The sequence below is a fragment of the Loxodonta africana genome, chromosome X (genome assembly GCF_030014295.1).
Source record: "Loxodonta africana isolate mLoxAfr1 chromosome X, mLoxAfr1.hap2, whole genome shotgun sequence".
NCBI classification, from domain to species: Eukaryota; Metazoa; Chordata; class Mammalia; order Proboscidea; family Elephantidae; genus Loxodonta; species Loxodonta africana.
In genome coordinates this window covers 81,364,913-81,374,085 of record NC_087369.1, presented here as the reverse complement: position 1 = coordinate 81,374,085, position 9,173 = coordinate 81,364,913, and positions in this window count along the sequence as shown.

Sequence of the window (9,173 nt, the reverse complement as noted above, 5' to 3'; positions counted from 1 at the left end):
GTCAGTGATAGGATAATATCCATAGGCCTACAAGGAAGACCAGTTAATACGACTATTATTCAAATTTACGCACCAACCACTCGGGCCAAAGATGAAGAAATAGAAGATTTTTATCAGCTGCTGCAGTCTGAAATTGATCGAACACGCAATCAAGATGCATTGATAATTACTGGCGATTGGAATGTGAAAGTTGGAAACAAAGAAGAAGGATCAGTAGTTGGAAAATGTGGCCTTGTGATAGAAACAAAGCCAGAGGTAGAAAGATAGAATTTTGTCAGACCAATGACTTCATTGCAAATACCTTCTTTCACCAACATAAACAGCGACTATATACTTGGACCTCATCAGATGAAACACACAGAAATCAAATTGACTACATCTGTGGAAAGAGACAATGAAAAAGCTCAATATCAACAGTCAGAACAAGGCCAGGGGCCTACTGTGGAACAGACCATTAATTGCTCATATGCAAGTTCAAGCTGAAACTGAAGAAAATCAGAGCAAGTCCATGAGTGCCAAAATATGACCTGGAGCATATCCCACCTGAATTTAGAGACCATCTGAAGAATAGATTTGATGCACTGAATGTTAGTGACCAAAGACCAGACGAGTTGTGGAATGACATCAAGGACATCACTAGACTATACACAGATTCTTTTTTTTTTTAATAATTTTTATTGTGCTTTAAGTGACTCGATGGCACTGGGTCTGGGTTAAGTGAAAGTTTACAAATCAAGTCAGTCTCTTACACAAAAACCCATACACACCCCGTTATGCACTCCCAATTACTCTCCCCCTAATGAGACAGACCACTCTCTCCCTCCACTCTCTCTTTTCGTGTCCATTTCATCAGCTTCTAACCCCCTCCACCCTCTCATCTCCCCTTCAGGCAGGAGATGCCAACATAGTCTCAAGTGTCCACCTGGTCCAAGAAGCTCACTCCTCACCAGCATCCCTCTCCAACCCATTCTCCAGTCCAATCCATGTCTGAAGAGTTGGCTTCGGGAATGGTTCCTGTCCTGGGCCAACAGAAGGTCTGGGAGCCATGACCACTGGGGTCCTTCTAGTCTCAGTCAGACCATTAAGTCTGGTCTTATGAGAATTCGGGGTCTGCATCCCACTGCTCTCCTGCTCCCTCAGGGGTTCTCTGTTGTGTTCCCTGTCAGGGCAGTCATCGGTTGTAGCCAGGCACCATCTAGTTCTTCTGGTCTCAGGATGATGTAGGCGCTGGTTCATGTGGCCCTTTCTGTCTCTTGGGCTTGTAATTGCCTTGTGTCCTTGGCAGCCTTCGTTCTCCTTTTTTCCAGGTGCGTTGAGACCAATTGATGCATCTTAGATGGCTGCTTGCTAGCATTTAAGACCCCAGACGCCATTCTTCAAAGTGGGATGCAGAATGTTTTCTGAATAGATTTTATTATGCCAATTGACTTAGGTGTCCCCTGAAACCATGGTTCCCAGACCCCTGCCCCTGCTACACTGGCCTTTGAAGCATTCAGTTTATTCAGGAAACTTCTTGGAGAGTGGAGGGAGAGAGTGGTCTGTCTCATTAGGGGGAGAGTAATTGGGAGTGCGTAACGGGGTGTATATGGGTTTTTGTGTGAGAGACAAACTTCTTGGCTTTTGGTTTAGTCCAATTGTGCTGACCTCCCCTGTATTGTGTGCTGTCTTTCCCTTCACCTAAAGTAGTTCTTATCTACTATCTAATTAGTGAATACTCCTCTCACACCCTCCCTCCCTCCCCCCTCTCGTAACCACGAAAGAATGTTTTCTTCTCAGTTTAAGCTATTTCTCCAGTTCTTATAATAGTGGTCTTATACAATATTTGTCCTTTTGCAACTGACTAATTTCACTCAGCATCATCCCTTCTAGGCTCCTCCATGTCATGAAATGTTTCACAGATTCCTCACTGTTCTTTATCGATGTGTAGTATTCCATTGTGTGAATATACCATAATTTATTTATCCATTCATCCGTTGATGGGCACCTTGGTTGCTTCCATCTTTTCGTTATTGTAAACAGTGCTGCAATAAACATGGGTGTGCATGTATCTGTTCATGTAAAGGCTCTTATTTCTCTAGGATATATTCCTAGGAGTGGCACTGCTGGATCGTATGGTATTTCTATTTCTAGCTTTTTAAGGAAGCACCATATTGTTTTGCAAAAATGCTTGTACCATTTTGCACTCCCACCACCAGAGGTTCCAATCTCCCCAGAACCTCTCCAACATTATTTACTTTTTTTTTATGCCAGTAATGTTGGTGTGAGATAACATCTCGCTGTAGTTTTGATTTACATTTCTCTAATGGCTGATGATAGTGTGTGTATTTCCTCAAGCGTCTGTTAGCCACCTGAATGTCTGCTTTGGTCTGGTCATATCTTTTGCCCATTTTTTAATTGGATTGTCTTTTTGTTGTAGAGGTGCTGGATTTTCCTGTAGATTTTAGAGATTAGACCTTTGTCAGATATGTAATAGCCAAAACTTTTTTCCCAGTCTGTAGGTTCTCTTTTTACTCTTTTGGTGAAGTCTTTCGATGAGCAGAAGTGTTTAATTTTTAGAAGAGCCCTGTTATCCAGTTTATTTTCTGGTGTTTTGTATTGTTAGTTGTGGTTTGTATCCTATTTATGCAGCATATTACGCCACCAGCATTAACCCTATTTTTCTTCTGTGATATTTATAGTTTTTGGTTTATATTTAGGTCTTTGACCTATTTTGAGTTAGTTTTTGTGTATGGTGTGAGGTATGGGTCCTGTTTTCAGTTTTTTACAGTTTTGCTAGCACCATTTTTTTTTTAAAGACTGTCTTTTCGCTGTTTAATGGACATTGGGCCTTCGTCAATGATCATATGGCTGCAGGTATATAGATTTACATTTGGCTTCTTGATTCTATTCCATTGGTCTATGTGTCTGCCATTGTACCAGTACCAGGCTGTTTTGACTACCATAGCTGTGTGGTAGGTTCTGGGGTCAGGTAATGCTGGCCTCCTACATTGTTCTTTTTCTTTAATAATACTTTAATTATCTGGGGCCTCTTTCCTTTCCATATAAAGTTAGTGATTAGTTTTTCTATCTCGTTAAAGGATGCTGTTGACAATGGGATCGGGATTGCATTGTATTTGTAGATGGCTTTGGGTAGAATTGACGTTCTCACAATGTTGAGTCTACCTATCCATGAGCATAGTATGTTTTTCCATTTATGTAGATCTCTTTTGATTTCTTGCAGTAGTCTTTTTTTTATTAACTTTTATTGAGCTTCAAGTGAACATTTACAAATCAAGTCAGACTGTCACATATAAGTTTATATACACCTTACTCCGTACTCCCACTTGCTCTCCCCCTAATGAGTCAGCCCTTCCAGTCTCTCCTTTCATGACAATTTTGCCAGCTTCCAACTCTCTCTATCCTCCCATCCCCCCTCCAGACAGGAGATGCCAACACAGTCTCAAGTGTCCACCTGATATCATTAGCTCACTCTTCATCAGCATCTCTCTCCTACCCACTGTCCAGTCCCTTTCATGTCTGATGAGTTGTCTTCGGGAATGGTTCCTGTCCTGTGCCAACAGAAGGTTTGGGGACCATGACCACCGGAATTCCTCTAGTCTCAGTCAGACCATTAAGTACGGTCTTTTTATGAGAATTTGGGGTCTGCATCCCACTGATCTCCTGCTCCCTCAGGGGTTCTCTGTTGTTGCAGTAGTCTTTTGTAGTTTTCTTTGTATAGGTCTTTTACATCCCTGTTTAGATTTATTCTTAGGTATTTTTTTTTTTTTAGGGGCCATTATAAATGGTATTGCTTTCCTGATTTCCTTTTCATCATTCTCTTTATTGGTGTATAGGAATCCAACTGATTTTTTATGTTTATCTTGTATCCTGCTACTCTGCTAAATCTTTCTATTAGTTCCAGTAGTTCTCTTGTGGAGTCTTTAGGGTTCTATATGTATAGTATCATATCACCCAGGAATAGGGATAGTTTTACTTCTTCCTTACAAATTTGGTGCCCTTTTTTTCCTTTTCATGCCTTATTGCTCTAGCTAGGACTTCCAGCACAATGTTAAATAGGGGTGGTGATAAAGGGCATTCTTGTCTTGTTCCCATTCTTATGGGGAATGTTTTCAGCCTTTCTCTATTGAGAAAAATGTTGTCTGTTGGTTTTGTATGTTGTTGTTGTAAGGTGCCATTGAGTTGGTTCCAACTCATAGCAACCCTATGTACAACAGTACAAAACATTGCCCAGTCCTAACCACAATTGTTGTTATGCTTGAGCCCCTTGTTGCAACGACTGTGTCAATCCATCTCATATGTTAAGAAATTTCTCTTCTCTTCCTATTTTATTGAGAGTTTTTATCAGGAATGGGTGTTGTACTTTATCAAATATCTTTTCTGCATCGATCAAGGTGATTGTGTGATTCTTTTTTTTTTCTTTATGTGGTAGATTATGTTGATTGATTTTCTAATGTTAACTATCCTTGCATGCCTGGTATGAAACCTACTTAGTCGTGGTGTATTATTTTTTTTATATGTCTGCTGCTAAATTCCATTGGCTAGAATTTTATTGAGAATTTTTGCATCTATACTCAGGAGAGATAATGGTCTGTAATTTTTTTGTGGCGTTTTTGCCTGGCTTTGGTATCAGGGTGATGCTGGCTTCATAGAATGAAATCAGAAGTATCCCTTTCTTTTCTGTGTTCTAAAATAGTTTGGGTAGTGCTCGTACAAGGTCTTCTATGAATGGTAGAATTCTCCAGTGAAGCCATCTAGACCAGGACTTCTTGTTGTTGGTTTTTTTTTTTTTTAATTACCTCTTCAATCTCTTCTTTTGTTATGGGTCAGTTCAGATTTTCTACCTCAGTTGTGTTAGTATAGGTAGGCAGTGTGTTTCTAGAAATTTGTCCATTTCCTTTAGGTTTTCATATTTGTTGGCATACTCTGTGATGATCCTTTTGATTTCATTTGGGTCTGTTTTAATGTTCCCCATTTCATTTCTTATTAGGGTTATTTGTGTCCTCTCCTTTTTTTTCTTTTGTCAATTTGATCAATGGTTTGTTGATGTTGATCCTTTCAAAGATTGAACTTTTTGTTTAGTTTATTCTATTGTTTTTCTAGTCTCTATTTCACGAATTTCTGCTCTGATCTTTATTATTTCCTTTCTTCTGGTGGCTGTGGACTTCTTTTGCTGCTCTCTTTCTATTTGTTTGAATTGTAAGGTTAATGATTTGATTTTGTCCCTTTCTTCTTTTTTCATGTGTGTGGCTATTGCCATAAATTGACCTCTGAGTACTGCCTTAGCTGTATCCCATAGGTTTTGTTATGATGTGTTTTCATTCTCATTTGATTCTAGAAACTTTTTACTCTATCTTTGACTTCTTTTATTACCCACTGGTTTTTAAGCAAGATATTGCTCAGTTTCCATGTATTTGTTTTTTTTTTCCCTTGCTCTTCCTGTTATTAATTTCTACTTTTATGGCATTGTGATCAGAGAAGGTATCTCTCAAGGTTTTGGATTTTGTTGAGGGTTGCTTTGTGGCCTAAGATGTGGTCTATTCTGGAGAATGTCCCATGTATGTTGGAAAAGAATGTATACTTTGCTGCTGTTGGGTGGAGTGCTCTATATATGTCTATGAAGTCAAGATGGTTGATTGTTGCCTTAAGATCTTCTGTACCTTTGCTAAGATTCTTTCTAGATGTTCTGTCATTTACTAAGGGTGGTGTGTTGAAGTCTTCTACTATTATTGTGAACCTGTCAGTTTCCCTTTTCAATGCTTTTAGAGTTTGTTTTATGTATTTTGGAGCCCTGTCATTGGGTGCGTAGATATTTATTATAGTTATGTCTTCATGGTGGACAGTCCCCTTAATCATTATATGATATTCTCCCTTATCTTTTGTGGTGGATTTTGCCTTAAAGTCTATTTTGTCTGAGATTAGTATTGCTACTCCTGCTCTCCTTTGGTTGCTGTTTGCTTGACATTTTTTTTCATCCTTCGATTTTTAATATATTTATGTCTTTGTGCCCTAAGGTGTGACTCTTGTAGATAGCATATTGATGGGTCATTTTTTTAAACCACTCTGTCACTCTTTCTCTCTTTACTGGTGCATTTAGGCCATTTACATTCAGTGTGATTATCAATAGGTATTAGTCTATTGCAGTCATTTTGTAGTGTTTTGTTTTTTTTGTGTGTGTTGTTGATGATTTCTTTGTTCCTCTTACTCTCCTGTGCTAAGTTCCTTTTGTTTGTGAATTTTTTTTGTTTCTTTATTGTAGATTTTGTGTCTACTGAGACTTTATGTTTTTCTTCTTTATTTTCATGAGGAAGCTCGTAACTTTCTTTGTGGTTACCTTGATATTTACCCTTATCTTCCTAAGATTGAACCAGTCTTTTCTTACTGAATATCACCTTGACTTCCTCCCCATTTGTAAGTTCTATATCTACACTTTGTGTTCCCCCTTTTATTGTTCTGACATTGTTGTCATTTACAGATTGACATCCCTAGATCCCTAATTTGAATCTCTTATTTTTGTTTTATCCTTGAGAGTCCATTACCTAGGCTGGTATTTGGCTGATACTGACCTGTATCCTAGATTCAAGTTATTGTCAGATGTTGTTTGGTCTCTAACAAAGGACTCAATTTAATAATTCTTGTAAGTTTGGTTTGGTTTCTACAAATTCCTCTAATTTCTGTTTATCTGGAAATGTCTTAATTTCACCATCATATTTGAGAGAGTTTTGCAGGACATATTATTCTTGGTTGGTAATTTTTTTTCTTTCAAGGTTTTATATATATATCCTCCCATTGCCTTCTTGCCTGCATGGTTTCTGCCAAATAATCAAAACTTAGTCTTATTGTTTCCCCTTTGTATGTGACTTTTTGTTTTCCCGGAGCTGCTCTCAGGATTCTTTTTTTGTCTTTGGTTTTAGCAAGTGTTGATTATGATATGTCTTGGTGACTTTTTTGCGGGGGGGGGGGTTATCCTGTATGGGGTTTGTTGAGCTTCTTGGATGGTCAGCTTTTCATCTTTCATGATATTTGGGAAGTTTTCTGCCAGCAAATCCTCAACAATCTTCTTTGTGTTTTTCATTTTCTCCCCCTACTCCCAGAGGGCAGCAGGAGGTATCCAGAGCCATTGCCAAGGGGCCAGAGGTCTGGGCTGGCTACCCTGGGGGCCGCTGTGGGTGGCAGAAGGGTTCCAGAGCCATCGCCCATGGGCCCAGGGTCTGGATTGGGTCCCCCAGAGGCACGGGTGGTGGTGGGAAGAGTCTGGAACCAAGGGGAGGGGTCTGGGGTCCATGCCAGGTCCTCTGGTTTCTTCAGCTGGTGGCAGGTGGGGTTCAGAGCTGGCTGGAAGGGGCCTGGAATCTGGGCCTGGTCCCCTGGTTGCTGCGGGTGAGAGATGAAGGGTAGATGTAGAAGGGGGTGTGAAGGCAGGGGCAGATGGAGCTAGACGGAGGAGGACAATAGGATGGGTTTGTACTCTGGTTCCTGGCAGTCAGGGTTGCTGAGACTGGCAGTTATAGCCACTGTTTACCGGAGGGGTGAGTGTTGTAGGAGTGTGCTCTTGTGGTTACCGAATGAGAGTCTGAGCTTCTCCTTGAGTTGTAGCCAGCAAAGTGGTCTTACTTCCCCCTGGGTGTGTCCACACCTTACCTCTACCTCCTATTGGAAATTCTGTGGAGGTGACTTTCTGTCTGTGGGGGTTGTTGGCTATATTCCAAGATGGCAACGCTGAGTCATGCCACTTGGTCAGGAACCTCCACTCCGTATCTCTATTCCTTCCCCATTTTCTATCAGTTTCTTCTTCTCCTCAGTGACTTCCAACCTAATAATTTATCCCTTCATTTAAGGGTCAGGGCTCTAGGATTGATGTCTGTATCTGTTTTACTTGGTTTTTGAGGTCTTTGCTGAAGCTGGATGGCTTAGTGTGTCTGACTAATCTGTCATCGTGCCTCCCCCTTAGGACTGTTTTTATGTACAAAGTTTGTGAATCAAAGTCAGGACCACATTTCTGGAGGGATTTCAGAGATTAGCACCACCATCAAGGACATGAAAGATGCAGGTGTGGTGATTTCCACCAAATCCTCTTTCAACTTTCCTATTTGGCCTATGCAGAAGACAACTGGATGTTGAGGAATGATAGTGGACAATTGTAAACCTAATCCAGTGGTGGCTTCAATTGCATTCCTTTTCCAAAGGTGGTTTCATTGTTTGAGCAAGTTAACACCTCCTCTGATGCCTGGTATGCAGCTATTGATCTGGCAAATGACTGGTTCTCAATTACTGTTGGTAAAGACCACTAGAAGGAGTTTTCCTTCAGCTGGCAAAATCAGCAATACACCTTCACTGTCCTACCTCAGAGCTATATAGACTCTTCGGCCCTAAGTCCACAGGGACCTTGATTGCCTTTCCTTTCCTGGGTGCATTCTGCTGACCCTTAACATTGATGATCATGTTGATTAGACCTGTTGAGCAGGAAGTAGCAACTGCTCGAAACAAATTGGTAAGACTTTTGTGTGCCAGAAAATGGGAAATAAAACTCTAAAAAATTCAGGGGCTTTCACTGGTGGGAGTGCAAAATGGTACAGCCGTTGTGGAAAACAGAGTGGTGGATCCTTAAAAGCTAAAAAAGAAGTATCATATGACCCAGCAATTCCACTCCTAGGTATATACCCAAAAGACTTGAAAGTAGAGACTCAGAAGGAACTTGTACACCAATGTTCATTGCAGCACCATTCACAATAGCCAAAAGGGGGAAACAACCTAAATTCCCATCAACAGATGAATAGATAAACATAATGTTGTACATACATACAATAGAATACTACTCAGCTGGTAGGAGAAATGAAGTCTTGATACATGCTACAGTATGGATAGAGCTTGAAAACATTATGCTGAGCAAAATAAGTCAATCACAAAAGGGCAAATAATGTATGACCCCACTTATATAAAAAGACAAGAAAAGACAAATGTGTAGAGACTAAAGTTTATTAGTAGTTACCAGGGGTGGGAAAGAAGGGGAAAAGGGGTATTAAGGGTGATGGAAAATCACATTGATTAAGGGTAGGGTTGCACAGCTGATCATTGTAATTGCTGTCAATAAACTGTACACCTGTAAAAAGCTGAATTAGCAGAAAAAAGAAAAAGAACGGAATTTTTATAAATTAAAAAAAATTCAACCTCAGTAA